Here is a 17,702-nt window from a genome sequence, read left to right as displayed (position 1 = left end):
GGATCCATTGAAAAACCAGCAGTGGAAATGACATAACCCAGGAATTTAACCTGTTCACAATGGAATTCGGACTTCTCCAATTTACAATAGAGATTGTTTTCTCTTAGTTCCTGAAGCACACAACAGACATCAGGAGCCATCAGTTCCGGAACCGGAACGGATAGTCAGACAAGCTAAAACGTCAGGGAGCCAGAGATGAGCGTAGTAGAATAGCAAGCAGGATATGGAGCCAGAAGGAATGTCAGCAAAGCAAGTTTTTAATAGGAACACAGGAGATCATCTCTAGAGATGCAACCAAGGCGACGGCAGAGATCATCTGGGCTTGACAGCTTAAAGCGGGAATCCGCCGGGAGTCCGCCGTTTTTTTTTTAAAAGCCAGCAGCTACAAATACTGCAGCTGCTGACTTTTAAAATAATGACACCCGCCCAGCACGCCCGCGATGTCGGCACCCGAAGCCGATCTCTCGATCGTCTCTCGGGTGCTGCCGCCGCCATCTTGGGTATGGGAATCAGGAAGTGGAGCCTTTCGGCTTCATTTCCCGGTTCCCTACTGCACATGCACGAGTCGCGCTGCACAATAAGGATGGTCCCCGCTGTCTCTGGGATCTGTGTGTTTCCCAGCAGGCAGCGGGGGACCTTCGGAAAGGGGCGTCGATTCTGCGGAAAGGGGCGTACCTTCTGCAGAATCTACGCCGGAAGTGGGTGCAGATACCTGTACTGTACAGGTACCTGCACCCCCCTCACCCCTGAAAGGTGCAAATTGTGGCGCCGGAGGGGGGGAGGGTTCCAATGAGCGGAAGGTCCACTTTAGGATGGACCTCCGCTTTAAGTAGGCAGGACTGACGAGCAGGATATCATCAACAGGTGAGTCACTGTGGAGATATAGGAGCTGGCAAATAGCTGACAGCTGAGCGACCAGCTCAAAGAAGGAAGGGCTGAGCCCACTCTTACACAGAGTCATTCAACGCAAGTCCAGAAGTAAGCTGATGTGGACAGCGGGACTCCTGTTGCTGTATTGCTGGGACTGGTGAGAGGACACTGCTGGCAGTAACATGCATGCATATTTTACTAGAACTGTAGTCATGTGCACCACTGTAAAGACTGGGCCTCAACGCTAGCCAGCTGAAGAATTAGGGCTATAGCCTGCTCACTCAGATAGTTGCTTCACAACAAAATTACCTTTTGTCCATAGTAACATTCCATTGCTGCCATTCATATAGTGTGTACTCTACGTGGCTATAGCCTACTGTTTACAGAGGAGTTACTGTTTTCTAATGTAATTACTCACTTTTGACTTTGGATAACCAGGTTTACTCTAATTTAGCTGCATAGAACTCCATTATATGCTGCTCTAGCCTAGCAGACATATTGTCTAGTGAACTGTGATTGACCTAATCCTTTATTTACTTGTTTATGTCCATACTGATATTCACTGAAACCCATGAAATGTATTAGGTTAATTTACCAGTAACCAGTCTATTGTTTGCTTTTTGATATTAAACCTAATTTGTGTGCAGAGTATTACTATTTGTGCTCCCAGTAGCAGTGCAGTATCCAATTGCTTAACCTGATGTGTCAGTGTAGCTGAGGTTGTTCTCAGAGTTGAGGCAGAAGAACAGCGAACCCAATCTACCAAGCTGCTCCTGTGGAGGTAGAGCTACAAAAAGATATACAATGTTAGGTGTGACCTCAACAAGTCACCTATTTGTCAGGTTATGTTACCGTTTCCCAATTGTTAGTTAGAGTTCTTATCTAAGCAAAGAGACACGGAGGTACTCAGTATTTCTGCTCAGAAGTCCGTACTTAACTCTGACTCTGAGGCTCTTTATTACATCTCTTTTATAGACAGAAAAAGGCAAGCATCAGCAATGTAAAAAAAACAACAATTTGCAAAGAAAAGGCAATTCTCCGGGTGTTATCAGCTGATAAGACAATCTTCTGGGCGTAGACTGCTTTTTAGGGCTGATGTGGCCTCTTCTTATGCGTACGTGACTAAAGATGATGAGTCCTTATTTTACTGAGAAGGATAAAGACAGACAAGTATTTAGTAAAACATACTGTCAACCATTTTGTTTCCACATACCTTGATCCTTACATTTCCCCCTTTGACATCACCCTTCCCTCTTGCCCTGGGTCCACCTGAACAAGTTCTAGTCGGCCTATATCCAAAGTACTCTCCCTGACCGTGAGTTGTCAGAGGGGTATACACCCATCCCCCTGGACAGTACCAACATCTAAAATTCAGGAAGAGTGGCTTTTCTGCAAGATGGGTGATGTCAAGGATCTAAATCCACCTATCTTCACAAAAGTTCCATCTTTTCCGCAGCATTTACCTTGGCTTTCTTGCAAAAGCACATGAGCAGTTTAAAGCATGCATAAAAGAGAAATACGAATAAGAGCACCACTATAATCGTCATTGCTGCCTTCTTAACCCAAGAGAATAACCCTGAGAAACTAAAAGTTCCACCAAACGGATCCCAGTCGCGACCAATATTTCGGGCCTTCTCTTGTAAATTCTTTACTTCCGTACGGTGTTGTGCAATGATGTCATAATAGTCAGGTACCTCAATGCTGGTGTTATGTATCCAAGTACAGCACTCATAGTCCTCAGTAGTTTCACAGAGTCCTGTCAGTGCTGCACTCATACTTTCAATTGCTAATTCATGTAATTCTAATTGTTGTCTGATGGCTCTGGTCTCCAGATTTAACTTAGTAATGTCATCAGAGTTTTTCTCCAAAACATCATTAATAATTCCTGTATAGTTATTTAGTCGTTTCATTAAGTCTATACCCCATCCTGTCCAGGACGGGAACCAAGCCCATGCCATGTCCTTCTTCAGGAATATTTCTCTTTTACTACGATACCTGAGGGGATACCTAGGGTGCATGCTAGCTTCTAATAGGTGATCACCTTGTTCATCACCTACTACTCCCATTACTGGTACTAAACTTGCGAGGTAGCACCATCCCTGAGCTCTTCTAGGTATCCAAGTATAACATTTATCCTCACAACAGATATATATATTATTTCCCAGTGCTACTGATCTACTACCGATATTATTTCTATAAAGGGAGGTGTATCCATAAAGAGATAGGTTACTCACTAACCACCTGGTGTTGTTGTCTGAAATATTACCGAGGAACTCAGCTAACGATTGGTGTGTGTGGGTTATACTAGGGTAGAAGACCGTGTTTTTCCCAGGAGTAGCTTTTGGTATGAAAATGGACAAGTTAAATTTGCTGTCTTGGCATTCTCCATTTCCTCCCGTTGTGTTCCCTAGGTTGAAACATCAATCAGGGGAAAAGGCGAGGCCATTTGACTTAAACATTACTGTCTCGCTGGTATTTGTTCTAATTATGTTAATGCTACTGTTAGCAAGATCAGTATAGTTTATAGGAACTGCCATCAGTGGTATACTTGCTGTGCTGGGGTGTAATTTGCTACAAATCCAACATTTCTCATATCCTGACTTCTGGGCATAAGCATATTTAAACTTCAGTAATAACATTTTTTTAGAAAATCCTTCATCCTTGTGTATTTTATTCTGTGAGGTAACCAAACTACTAGCCAGGATTACTGAAACAAAAAGAATAAAAAGATACATGTTGTCATTTGCCAACTGGCTCCTTTTTACAGTGAGAAGCGTGGATCCAGGTAGGTTTCCCTTCCAATTTCACTGAGGTTGCTGTAATCAATAGCACCTGGAAAGGACCTTCAAACCTTGGTTCCAGTGTCTTCCTGGTATGTTTCTTTACATACACATAGTCTCCCGGTTGTAAGTCGTGAGTACCTGTGACAGAATTAGGGTCTGGAAGAGAAGAATACACACTCTTGTGGATTTTAGTCAGACGCTGTTGCAACTGTATTACATACGTAGTTAAACTATCACATTGCAATTGCATACTTTGAGGAAAATATAAACCTAATCTAGGTGCACTTCCAAACAGTATTTCATATGGGGATAACCCGGTTTTTCCTGTTGGGGTGTACCTAATAGAGAACAAGGCTAAGGGTAGGCACTCAGGCCATGGTTTGTTCAACTCCTGCATGGCCTTTTGTATTTTCAGCTTGATTGTACCATTTACTCTTTCTACTGATCCTGAACTCTGTGGGTGGTAAGGAGTATGAAAACTTTGTTGAACCCCTAACATTGCCATCACATTTTGCATTATTTCTCCCGTGAAATGTGTCCCCCTATCTGATTCTATTGTTTCTGGGAGACCAAACCTAGGTATCAGCTCAGTAATCAGTTTCTTGGCGGTGGCTTTTGCCGTAGCTGATTTTACAGGATAACTTTCGGGCCAGCCTGAAAATAGGCAGATGCACACGAGAACAAATTCAAAGGGGCCGCTCTTAGGCATTTGTATGTAGTCAATCTGCAGTCTCTGAAAGGGATATTGGGCCCGGACCTGATGTTTACGTGGGGTTTTCACTCTCTGTCCTGGGTTATTAATCAGACAGATTTGGCATGCAGCACAGTAGTTCCTTGCAGTACTACTGAATCCAGGGGCTAGCCATCCTTGGCTTACAATCCTATACATAGAATTGGAGCTGACATGAGTGGGTAAGTGGACAGCCGCTGCCATTGCGGGGTATAGAGAAGCGGGTAGACATATTTTGTCTCCTTCTCTCCATACATTGTCAAGGCCTGGTGCAGCTCCCTCCTTAACCCAACGGTCCTTCTCAATAGCCCCTGCTTGTTCCTGTAGTTTGATTAGCTGCTGCCATGTGGTTTCGGGCATACTCACCTGTACCGTGGCTAAGGTCTCAGGGCTTACTTCCCCTAGAGCTGCCTTCTTTGCAGTTAAATCTGCAAATGCGTTTCCTTTTGCCTCAGTTGTCTTTGCGCTCGTGTGTGCCGCTATCTTCATGATGGCTACTCTTTTAACCTTTTGAAGATTGTTCAGGACTCTTTTGATTCCTTCACCATGTTTAACAGGTGTGCCTGCTGCTGTAAGGTAACCTCTAGCTTTCCATATGTGGCCATAATCATGTGCAACACCGTAGGCGTATGCGGAATCAGTGTAAACGTTCCCTTCTTGTCCCTCCAAGTGTTCTAAGGCTTTCTCTAGAGCGGTTAGTTTCGCTTCTTGTGCCGACATGTGTGCTGGTAGTGACTTTGCCTCAATTACCTGTGTGTCCGTTACCACAGCATAACCTGTGTGATATTTACCTTTGTCATCGGCAAATCTACTACCATCTATGTACAGTGTGTGTTCTGCATTTGCAATGGGTATGTCTGTGACATGTGGGAACCCCGTGGTTTCTTGTTCCATAAGTTGAAAACAATCGTGTTCATCAGATGTCATGTCCTGAAACGAAAGTGTGTCAGAATCCTGAGTATCTTGTGCTGTGTCTACACCATTATCATCATTACTCCCCCCTGTCAAATCTGTCTGTAATGGTAAAAGCTGTGCTAAGTTAAAAGAAGTGCATCGCTGAAAGGTAACATTGGGGGGTAGGAGCAAGGTGCATTGTAGACGCAGCTGCCTTGCCATTGATATGTGTTTTGGCTGGACCTGTGACAAGATGGCGTGTATGTCATGTGTGGTATGTACCACTACAGGATTGTCTAAGACAATTTCTGAGGATTTGTCAATGATAATTGACACTGCTGCAACTGCTCGTACACAGGACGGTGATCCTCTAGAGACAGGATCGAGAGCCGCCGAGAAGTATGCTACCGGCCTTTGTTTGATGTGTTGTTGTGTCAACACCCCTGTTGCGTGTCCCGTGATTTCAGCAATGTACAAATGAAATGTTTTGGTATAATCAGGGATCCCGATCGCAGGTGCCGAAATTAGTAACCTTTTTAAGGTGCTAAAAGATTCATGACCTGCTTCTGTGAGTACATAGGGTACTATTTTCAAGCAATCATATAATGGCTGCATCAGAGAACTGGCATGTGGTATCCATTGTCTACAATATGACACCATTCCCAGAAACATACGAAGTTGCTTAAAGTTGCGTGGGACATTCATTTGTCTTATGGCCTGGACTCGGTCTTCAGTGAGGTGTCGAGTACCCTGGGATATACAGTGGCCCAAAAAGACAACCTTTTTCTGACATACCTGTAACTTAGTTCTATTCACCTTGCACCCTTTTTCAGCCAGGAATTGTAACAATGAGAGAGTGGCTTTTAAACAAGTATCGTTATCCGGACAACATAACAATAGGTCATCTACATATTGCAACAATACACAAGTGTCAGGCGGTAGCCATTCTCCTAACACTGTCTGCAGGGCTTGTGAGTATAGAGTTGGCGAATGCGCCATCCCTTGCGGTAGGCGTGTCCAGGTTAGCTGACGGTTTCGAAGGCGGAACGCGAACCATGGTTGACATTCCTCCGCCAGGGGTACAGAAAAGAAAGCATTTGCCAAGTCTACAACTGTAAATGAGGAGCTATCTGATGGTATTTCTGACAGTAAGGTATGCGGGTTCGGTACTAATGGCGTTATTGGGGCCAATATTTTGTTTATTGCCCTTAAGTCCTGTACCATCCTATACCTTATTGGGCCATCCCCCAATGTCTTTTTCTTAACTGGATACAATGGGGTATTGGCTGGTGATTGTATTTCTTTTAATGCTCCACTTTTAAGTAGAGCCTCCACTTGTAGTTCTATAGCTGCTTCCTGGGGCGCACTGAGTGGGTACTGTTTCTGCTGAGGGAGAACTGCTCCTGGAATCAGCTGTAGAGTAACCGGGGGTATGGGCAGAAGCCCAACGTCTGCTGGATGTGTTTCCCATAACTCTTCCGGAAGGCTAGACAGAATTTGGTCTATTTCCGGTGAGGGCGTATTGGACGGTTCTGGTTCTTCTTCCAAGCATTGTATTTTACTACAGATTTCTATACCCTCTGGGTCATCTCCTATTGCTAGGGTGACCATGCCATCTGGGTGATAAGTAATGTTCGCTCCTATTTTCTGAACAATGTCTGCTCCTAATAAATTAGTGGGAGCTCCTCTGGAAATCAAAAAGCGTGACAAAAACATGTGATTTCCTATCTTTACTTTTAAAGGTTTAGTCAGCGGGGCATCAGTCAGGAGTCCGTCGTAACCACTTATGGGTATGGTGTCACGGGACGTCATGTGTGGAGGGACTACTGAATCAGACAACAGACTGCGTGACGCTCCTGTGTCAACCAAACAAGGAATATGTTTACCTTCCACCTTCATCAACATGTGGAGCATTTTGTTCTCTGATTCAGCTAGGACCGGGGCAAGTCATGCCGTATCGTCCCTATCGTTGCCACTCCTCTGTCTGTTGTCCCTCTCGTCTCTGTCCGTGCTTCCTTCCTGTTCGTCTTTTATCCTTTTTCTACAATTTCTTTTTATATGTCCTACCTTGTCGCAGTAATAGCAGGTAAGAGGTCTACGGGAGGAGTTCCCTCCTTCCCTAACCCGGGCAACAGTGTTAACTCCCGGTGTCCTCCTAGGTTTAGTTTCTGTTAGATCAGCTTCGATACCTTGTGCTTTCTGCAACAGCGCTCCTCTGTCCTGTAAGGCTCTCCATTCAGGAGTACACGTCTTTAGTTTGTCACCTATTTGTGGTACTAATCCTTCCATAAACTGTCGATTGAAAGCCCTAATGGTGATGGGTAGGGCTAAATCTAGCCCTTCGTCAGCCATCATGCTTTCCATATTAAGGTAAAATTCGGTAACAGTCTGACCTGGGGCTTGTTTTATGGGCGCCGTTGAGCCCCTTTCCCGCTGTTTCTCTTGGCAAAATTCTCGTAACTGAGCAATAAACAGGGGTCTAGAATCTATATGACGAGGATGTACTCCTGGCGGGTCCGTGGCAGGATCCCCATTCGGTCTAAGTGGGGTAAGTTTAGTCATGAATTGATTAAACATTGTCAGTGTCATTTTATGTCTACATATATCTTCCCCATCTTGCCAAGCTGCTTCATGTGTGTCCAGTAACTGTGTCACAAATCTGCAGAAGGCGGCGGGTTTTGCTACGGGATCAGGAGCATTCTGTACCAGTGCCATAAGAGTGTTAGCTGTCCAAGGTGCCCATGCCCTCAAGACAACTTGTCGAGTCACCGTAGGCGGTTCTCCTTCCTGCCCGAAATTTGGATTATTCACTTGTATTACCCTAGTCCGACTATGGACTGGAGCTACGGGCTCTGGTCTTTGAGCGCCGCAGTGCACACATTCCTGTGCCCAGTCTGGGTTCTGGGTACCGCATACTCGGCATACCCACCCTCTTCCTCTTAAGGAAGGATAAAGTTTTGGTCTTTCATTACCTGGTGTGGTGGTGTTATAAGGAGGTGGAGTATCTCCCGTATTTACCCTATCGCCGGGAGCAGAAGGAAGACTTTTGTGTCGGACCTTCATATCCCATCCACCCTTTTCCTGACAATACTCCCATCCCTCCTCTTTGGCCCTGTTGGATACCTTAATTAGACATTGTATTTGTGATACCCATCCGTTTTTCAATATCTCTCCCTGTCTGTCTTTCTTTATTTCTTCCCAACCTTCTACACTTAATCCATTTTCTCCATCCATCCCCAATTTCTTGAGAATCCTATTTGTGCCTTGTGCCTTATCCTTCCCATACAACATTGTAATTATGTCTTTAACACTATAACATTTCTGAGATTCCTCCTGGGGTTTACCCTGTGTCTGGCCCATTTTGACAGTCTTGCCTAGGTGGCGTTTGGATCACTTATTAAGTGTCTCGTTGCCTTCTCCTCCTAGGGTGCCAAAATATTAAAACTTTGTCCGGGGTATTTACTTTGAAACCGAACTACTTTATACCCCAACCAGACAATGAATGCGACTACTAATACAGCAGACACGACAATCACAATCATCACTTATAGGTGGCCAAACACATATGACTAGATCTCCGGGACTTTGTGGAGACCTTATTCCCTTCCCATTACCATGGAATCTCTCAGCATTCGTTTCTTATTCCTGCTTTATCGAGGCAGTCAGGACTTATACTTTCAACCCGTTTTTAGGCTCATGAATCAAAAAGCGTATATCAAACTTAAGTGTCGGACCCCCAAAGTACTCTTACGAGTTAAGGGCGCATTCCGTTACCCATTGGGATGATATATGTTTCAATTCACACCATACAAACAGGGCTTATTTCATTCACAACAGACAGATGACAAGTAGACAGACAAGAAACAACGGTAACATAAGCCAAAATATTAAGTTCAAGACCTGCTTACTACAGAGGTTGGTGTTTACCTGAAGAACAATTCAGACAGATCAGGTGGGCACAAATCTAAGAAGCACAGAGTTTATAAGAAAATAAAGCTTTTCTTACCTGCGCAGGTTTTTGTCTGTGGTTCCTGATGTGCCCGACCACTTCGTTCCGTCCTTATGTTCGTTCGTCTCTTTGTAGTTTCTTTCTGCGGGTCCCTATTCGGGCGCCAGAATGTTAGGTGTGACCTCAACAAGTCACCTATTTGTCAGGTTATGTTACCGTTTCCCAATTGTTAGTTAGAGTTCTTATCTAAGCAAAGAGACACGGAGGTACTCAGTATTTCTGCTCAGAAGTCCGTACTTAACTCTGACTCTGAGGCTCTTTATTACATCTCTTTTATAGACAGAAAAAGGCAAGCATCAGCAATGTAAAAAAAACAACAATTTGCAAAGAAAAGGCAATTCTCCGGGTGTTATCAGCTGATAAGACAATCTTCTGGGCGTAGACTGCTTTTTAGGGCTGATGTGGCCTCTTCTTATGCGTACGTGACTAAAGATGATGAGTCCTTATTTTACTGAGAAGGATAAAGACAGACAAGTATTTAGTAAAACATACTGTCAACCATTTTGTTTCCACATACCTTGATCCTTACAACAATACATAACGAGAGAAAAGGGATGGACAGCTTACAAAGGACCGCATGAGGTTGGGTACCAAGGAAGGTCTGTTTCACATGAGCAGCTGGAGGGAGGTGAAAACAGGTTGCAATTTTATCTCCCCCCAGTCACCCACCTAAAGGCTCAACAGCTGGAGGAGTCCATCCGCATTCCAGAGCCACGATGTTTTGCATGGTGTGCATGACAGATTTATCATGACATGCCGTTCACAGATAGCCTGTCAAATGTGGTCATTCAAGTTAATAGGGATGTGCTGCAATCGTGAGCCAAACGCTTAGCTCACAATTGCAGCACATTAGTCCCACTATAAACTGCCATTTGACAAAAATAAAAAGACAGGCATTCGGAAGGCAGTAGGATCACCTCCTTGAATGTCTGACAGCAGCTGCTTAGCCACACTCTGAAAAGTGATCCATTGCAGATTGCTTTTCAGAGCACTAGTATATCTAGAAATTTAGGTATATGCAAATCCTGCCTAAAGTTGTCTGCAGAACTTGGCCTACCACATCCTAAACCTCCCTTTATTTAAATAAAGTTGCTAATCACATTAAATTACCAACATGGCAGTGAGGGAGGACAGGCCAGGCTTGACTTTCCAGAAAAGGCAAGATTTTCCTATACTCTACATTTAGCTTCCTACATCTCTGAATCTTCTGTGTGCCTTTGAGAAAGAACTGCTGATTTTTGACTGTGGATTTTTTGATCCTCCTGAATATTTGATTGCAGGTAGGGTTGCCACCTGTCCGAGATTCACCCAGACAGTTCGGGTTTGGAATCATGTGACCGGGTTTCATACTGCCTGAAACCCGGACACATTATTCAGACTGGACTATGGCTTCCCAGCAGGGTTGCTGGCTGCAGTTGTCTAAGCTTAGACTGTCTGTTACATTCTCTTTCATGCTGCCCAAAGCCAGCACTAACAATCTCCCCCCCCCCCAACACACACACACAGACGGGAGAGGAGAGAGGACTTGATCTGCACCTCTTCGTCCCACCCGAACCCCCCGTGTCTGCCCACACTTCAATCCCTGGCGCTGTGCCTCAGAAAAGAAAAGCGGGGACCTGGAAATTTGAAGTCCAGTAGCCTCAGATATATCTGGATGAGACGTGCTGACTGCCAAGGGGTGAGTGAGATTACCATCCATCCCTGTCTGTGAGTGAATTCTCCCCCTTCTCTCTCTTGTCTATGAGCGACTGCGCTAAGGTAAATCAGGGTTCTCAGAGGACCCCTTTACATCAGATTTCCTGCTTACACCAGAGGCCACAGTGTTCCCACCCCTTAAAGCGGTTGTATGGTCAAATTTTTTACTTTGACATACAGGTAATTCTATAATAAGGCTTACCTGTAGGTAAAAAGAATATCTCCTAAACCTTTACGGTTTAGGAGATATTCCCCGCGCAATGAGCCGCTGACCGGGGATTCTCAGCTGGAAGTCTGGCAGACGCCAGACTCTGCTGGGAAGAAAACCCCCACGCGCACGGGAGTGACGACATTGCGGCTCCGGCCACTCACAGTGCCGGAGCCGTGATCCCCGGAAGACACACCGAGGGAACATGTCAGCTCCCTCAGAGTGGACCGAGTGAGATGCCGGCGCCTCGTTCTAAGGTAAGTATTTCATAATGAGCTAGTACGTGGTGAATACTAGCTCATTATGCCTTTTCCCTTACAGGTGTAAAAAAAAAAAAAGTCAGCAGGTTTACTCCTGCTTTAAATCAGGGTTCCCAGAGTTCTCCCTTACATCAGAGTCTGCAGAGTCCCCGCTTACAGTCAAAGGGAACTCTGTGAGTTCAGATGTAAAAGTGGAACTCTGTGGACTCCGATGTGAAGGGGGACTCTTGTTATTAACATCATATGATTACAAATGGTATTTATTAGCAAGATATATGTATATTTTATACAAGAAAATAAAAATATTGCTGTGCGCCGCTAAAGTGTTCGGGTTTGAAGAAAAGGTGGCAACCCTAATTACAGGTCTCTAAAAAATCTGGTAATTTAGGATTGCAGGCTAACATGATTGATAACTTGCATGATTCTGCAGACTGAGTGTCAATCTGTTCTGGATGGGAGTCCATCCCCACTAAGGGGCAGACTGGATAAGTGGGTTTTGATTCTAAAAGCAGGGGAAAACAGTGACGAAAGCCATGGAAAAGACACAGAAAAATCAACTTGCCCACTTGTGTAGCAGAAGTGAAAGCAGAGGGTCGAGTTCTTCACCAGAGCTCCTGATGATGAAGATGGGTTTGGCTGCTCTGTCCCTGGCTAACTTAGCCCGGAAGTAATGTTTTATAATGCTATTCAGTGGAGCCCAGAGGAGACATTGGGGGTCTTTTATATCCTGCATGTCTCATTAAAGAGAATGGTGGGAGAGTGGTGTAGTGGTAAGCACTTTCACCAAGCAGTAAAAAGGGTCGCTGGTTCAATTCCCAACCATGACACTACCTGCTTGGAGTTTGCATGTGCCACCTGTGCCTGCGTGGGTTTCTTTCAGGTACTCTGGGTTCCTCCCACACTCCAAAGACATGCAGGTAGGTTAATGGGCTTCTGTTCAAAATTGACCCTAATATATGAAAGGGGTCTTAGGATTGTGGGCTCCTTGAGGGTAGAGACCAATGTGAGTGTACAATGTACAGGGATGGGGACAATTGTAGACCCACACTCACTCAGGTTGAACTGGATGGACTGATGTCTTTATTCAACCTTACTAACCATGTAACCATGTTTCTATCAGATAGGGGACTTTTTTTGAGGCCTCCCACCCCCACATATACGCACATCCAAACGTAAAACGCATGCATCGGGGGCACCTACATGTGAAAAAGTTGATTGCAATACGCATGTTACATATCGCCGCACACACCGGACCTCCTCTGTAACGCTAAACTGATGACCTATAGGGGGCTTTTGAAGCGCTGCCTATAGAAAATATTGGGTACTGAAGTTTATCTTCATTTCACGGGCGCAAACAAATTTAAGGTTTGACACGTTGGGTATCCATTTACTCGACGTAACCTTGTCTTTTATATTTCACAGAAATTTGGGTAGTTTATTGCGTATGTTTGCCCTAAAATTCACTTTGGAACCCTTTCATACTTAGGCATTGGAAAACTGCCCCTAAAACGCTGAACAAATTTAAGGTTTGACACGTTGGGTATCCATTTACTCGACGTAACCTTGTCTTTTATATTTCACAGAAATTTGGGTAGTTTATTGCGTATGTTTGCCCTAAAATTTACTTTGGAACCCTTTCATACTTAGGCATTGGAAAACTGCCCCTAAAACGCTGAAGCGCTTTGGAGGCGTTAACGGTGTGCTTTTTTTTTTTAAGGACTCAACGTGACTCAAAAACTGCTTGAAGAACCATTTTGAGGTGGTTTTAAAGTGCTTTTGAGGAGTTTCCCATTTATTTCAATGGAGAGGGGCATTTATAAGGTGCTTTTTTTAGCCCTCCAAACATGCTCCAAAGATACTGCTTACAGGATATTTTTCACCGCCCTGCCAACACACCACCCCAGTGTGAAAGCATGCATTGATTTTAAAGGGAATAGGTTTTCATGAGCTTTTCATGCACTTTTTTTTTAGCGCCAAAGGGCCTGAAAAGCGACTCAGTATGAAAGGGCTGTGTGTTTTTTTTTATTTCCTAGACCTTTGTGGTAATAACATTTGACATTAAAAAATTGGAACTACCACTATTTTATTCTCTAGACTGTCTGCTTTCAGAAAATATATTATGTTTGGGGGTTTTGCATAATCATCAGGCCTACAATTTTTTTAAGATGTGCTCAAAAAAACGCAAAAACTGTTCTGGCAGTGAAAGTATTACAGCATTTAGACAATACGTAAATATTAACAAGAAATCTGCTTGGCTTTACAATGAAAAATCAAAAGAGTAAAACAAAGGAGGTTATTTACTAAAGGAAACTCTACTTTGCCCTGAAAGTGCACTTGGAAGTAAAGTCGCTGTAGATCTGAGGGGGACATGCAAGGAAAATAAAAAACAGCATTTTAGCTTGCACATGATTGGATGAGAAAATCAGCAGAGCTTCCACTTATTTCAGATCTATCCTTTAGATTTAGAGCGACTGCACTCCCAAGTGCACTTTCAATGCAAAGTGGATCTGCCTTTCGTAAATAACCCCCAAAATGTTTGCATGCCTAGAACCATGAAGGACCTGGGAAAACCTGGGATGAAGCCAGAAACAAGTCCTGTGGCAAACAAAAGTGATGGTCAGTTTGTGGGTAAGCCCTGGTTCACATTGATGCTACTTTGAAATTTTGCTACTTCACTTGAAGTCGCACGATTTCAAAATAGCAGGTCAGTGCGATTCAGGCGTTACTTAAATTTAGTTTAATTTGTTTTCTGAATTTGTTTCGTTTATTCGTTTTTTTATATATTTTTATATATATATATATATATATTTTTCAATTTTTTTTTATTTAGCATATCCAAAATTAAACATACAAGACTTTGGGTAGGTATTACATCATGTATAGACAACAATGAATTCCATAATGATCCAGACAATAGTGTAACATCAGCAGTCTATAACCACAATGTCCTGAATCTCCAACCCTGCCCCGTGAATCAGTATAGTTGCTTTTTCTTTTCTTTTTTCCTTTGTTTTGTTTTTATGTTTTAACAGTAGAGAACAACCAGTTCAACAACCCCCCCAGGGGTTTCAACGTTTATTGTAGAAACCATGGACAATGGGATAGAACTTTACATACCCTACATCCTTCTAACTTCGATATTCATTTGTCAGTGCATTGTACTCATACTCCCACCCTCTGGCGGAACACTGCCATTGGGATTACACTCCTAGACATAGCCCCAACTCTAGGCCCCTTCTTCCTCCAGTGTTTTCTTGCAGTCCACCCATCTAAACCATACCTTCCTGTATTTCTTTGGGGCACCCCTGGCCTCATACATCATCCTATATAAAAGTACATCAGCATTTACTACTTTTACCCACATCCCTACTGTCAACTGTTCTCCATAGATCCAGTGCCGGGCTATAAGTTTCCTTACGCCAAAGTATAGAATCTTAAGGAACAGTTTAGTGCATACATTTATCTCCTCCTGGTCAAAGACTCCCAGGAGGAAGCATAGGGGAGAACATATTTAGGCAGGTAAAAGTTATCAGAAATAAAATTAGTCCCTTCCACCCCTATACATTTATGACAATCCATTGTCCTGGCATATATGATGTAGATACTTTATACCATTCTTTGCCCATATCTGTCCATCTGTTAATGTAAAGAACTCCTCCAAGGATTTATTACACCACAAAGAACTATTTGGGGATAGCCGTAAGGGCCCATCCTTCATCCGTTGGGAACAGAGATGGAATATTTTACCAGGAAGCGCTATGACCGCCCCCAACTTCCTCCCCGGGATGCCCTTCCTGTAGACCATGTTTAGTAGGGTTTCTTGAGAGGTGGCAGCTGCCACTTTCAGTAAAGTAGTGGCATTGGGTGTCTGGGGAAAGAGTCGCCAGTGTAAAAAGGACAATTGTGATGCAAATAAATAGGAGCGCAAGTCCAGAAAGGCTAACCCCCCCTATTGTAACTGGTAATTTTAGAACAGCTAGAGAGATTCTGGGGGCTCATGATCCCCACAGAAATCCCACTATAATGGAGTCAATGGTTCTGAAAATCTGTGTCTCAAAGACTGGAGAATTCGAGAGTATATAGAGAAATTTAGGGAGAGAAATCATCTTAAACAAATGTATTCATCCCATCAATGTGATCGGCAAATTCTGCCATTTCTGTACCTTCTCTAAGTGACAGATTAGTCTCCAGAAACCATGAAATGGGGAGTTGTATCACAACCCTTAAATATTTGAAAGAAGTAGACAATGGAACATCTATGGGAAAAAGGGACGATTTTGTCCAATTAATTTGAAATCCGGAGTAATCTCCAAATTTATCAATCAGCCGGAAGGCCCCCGAAAGTGAAGGTCCTGGAACCTGCAGATACAAAAGCATGTCATCTGCATATAGAGACACCCATTCTTCAATCTCCCCAATTCGCAGACCAGACATATTAGTAGTAGATCTCAGCTTTGCTGCCAGGGGCTCTATGGCCAGGGCAAACAGGAGGGGTGACAGCGGGCATCCCTGTCTAGTTCCCCTGGATAAAGGAAAGGGATCTGATATAAAACCATTACCCCTAATCTGACCAGCGGATCTGTATACAGCAGCCGCACCTAGGAGATAAAGACAGGTCCAAAGCCATAGGATTCTAATAGGTGAAACAAGTATGCCCAAACTACATCTCCCCTGGACAAATCCCGTCTGATCCGCATCCCCCATTTTTGGTATCAACATTCATCAGCGAGATCGGACGATAGGAGTCACACTCCCGAGGATACTTTCCCCCTTTAGGGATCAGAACGACCAACGCTTCCCTCATAGAGGGTGGCAAGCTACCATCCGACCTAGCCGTATTGAACACTTGCAACGGGCCAGGTGCTAAATTATGGCTAAAAGTGCGGTACCACTCCAAGGGAAGACCATCAAGACCTGGAGACTTCCGAGGAGCAAAGGTAGAAATCGCCCCCTCCACTTCCTCTACAGGGATATCGGCTTCTAAAGCAGCACTGTCTTCATTTGTCAACATAGGCAGGTCAATATCAAATAGGTAGGTCTCCAATGCCTCTCCCCCGCAGCAACACATGACATGACATGCTTATAGAATTGAGTAAAGATTCTTAGAATGTCAGCCGAGTCATATATCTCAGACCCCTGCCTGTCATAAACACTTTTAATATATACAGGGAGGTATTCTGGCCTTGCCAGATATGTCAGGAGCCTGCTATTCTTGTCCCGGAACTCAAAGATGCGTCTCTGCTGTGCGAGTCTAAGTTTTGTGGGTCGGTCAGTCAAAACAGCACGGTATTCCCTGGTTCTTTCCTGTAGTGTCAGCAGGCTCTCTCTAGTGGGTCCCCTCACATATTCTGCTTCTGCTAGAGACACTCCTATCTCCCTATCGTGCACTGTAGAGGCCAACTGTTTTTTGAACTCGCTCACCTCTGCTATGAACACCCCCCTCAGAGTGGCTTTAGTTTTATATTTTTATGTCTTTTTTTTATTGTTATTATTTTCTATTCTATTATTTTCTCTTATTTTCCTTTATTTTCTATTATATTGTATTCTATTATTTTATTTTCTATTCTGTTCTGTTTTACTCTATTCTATTCCTTTATTTTCTATTTTATCCTATTCTTGCATGTGAATTTGATTTTATGAAAAAAAAATGCATACTAAACCTAACCCATCTAAAGTATAGGTCTACTTTAACAACACGTTTCTAAATTTCTAACCATTTCCATACAATCCAGTATACAACTAGCATATTTAATGTTACAGCAGTGACTCCATCTTTGTTCACTCCACTTACTTTGTATAGAAGTGTCAGGCTGGAATCCCCCCAATACCCAAGTACTATTTATAAGAGGCTGAAAGCTGAACTGTGTGTTCCATTTACAAACTGCAGGAAGTGCTGATGAAAGCAAAGTATGCCGTACATGTCAGGTGAATTCTATTGTTTTAAAGTGAAATCTAAGAGAGTGCATTTTTTTCTGCAAACTGTAAGCATTAGATGCCAGAACAGTATGATCGGTGTATGGACTCATAATAATACATTCAGGTCAAAAGCAGTAGATTACCTTAAATTGCACTCTTTTCCTCTTTTCTTATGTAAATATGAGAAATTTCTCATGATGACAATTCCTTTCTAATGCAATAAGGCGTTCGGTATTAAACTGGTCCGGAGCCCAGGGGGCCCCTTTAGTACATATAATTTACTAAAGTTTTACACTCGGGATAAGGTTCAGATACAATAGCTTAGCAGTTACCATAA

The 17,702-nt window shown here is 43.5% G+C and overlaps 1 protein-coding gene across 1 annotated transcript in view; it reads left to right on the top strand.

The window, feature by feature from the left end:
* The window catches only part of LOC143975427 (uncharacterized), a 98,355-nt gene that overhangs the window by 60,126 nt on the left and 20,527 nt on the right, over positions 1-17,702 (top strand). The gene's annotated exons all lie outside the window — the stretch shown is intronic.

The sequence above is a fragment of the Lithobates pipiens genome, unplaced genomic scaffold, assembly GCF_037356315.1.
Source record: "Lithobates pipiens isolate NorthernLeopardFrog02 unplaced genomic scaffold, aLitPip1_a1.2 Scaffold_13, whole genome shotgun sequence".
Classification (NCBI taxonomy): Eukaryota; Metazoa; Chordata; class Amphibia; order Anura; family Ranidae; genus Lithobates; species Lithobates pipiens.
Note: the sequence above shows the minus strand (reverse complement) of the source record. Positions and strands in the feature narration are given on the sequence as shown.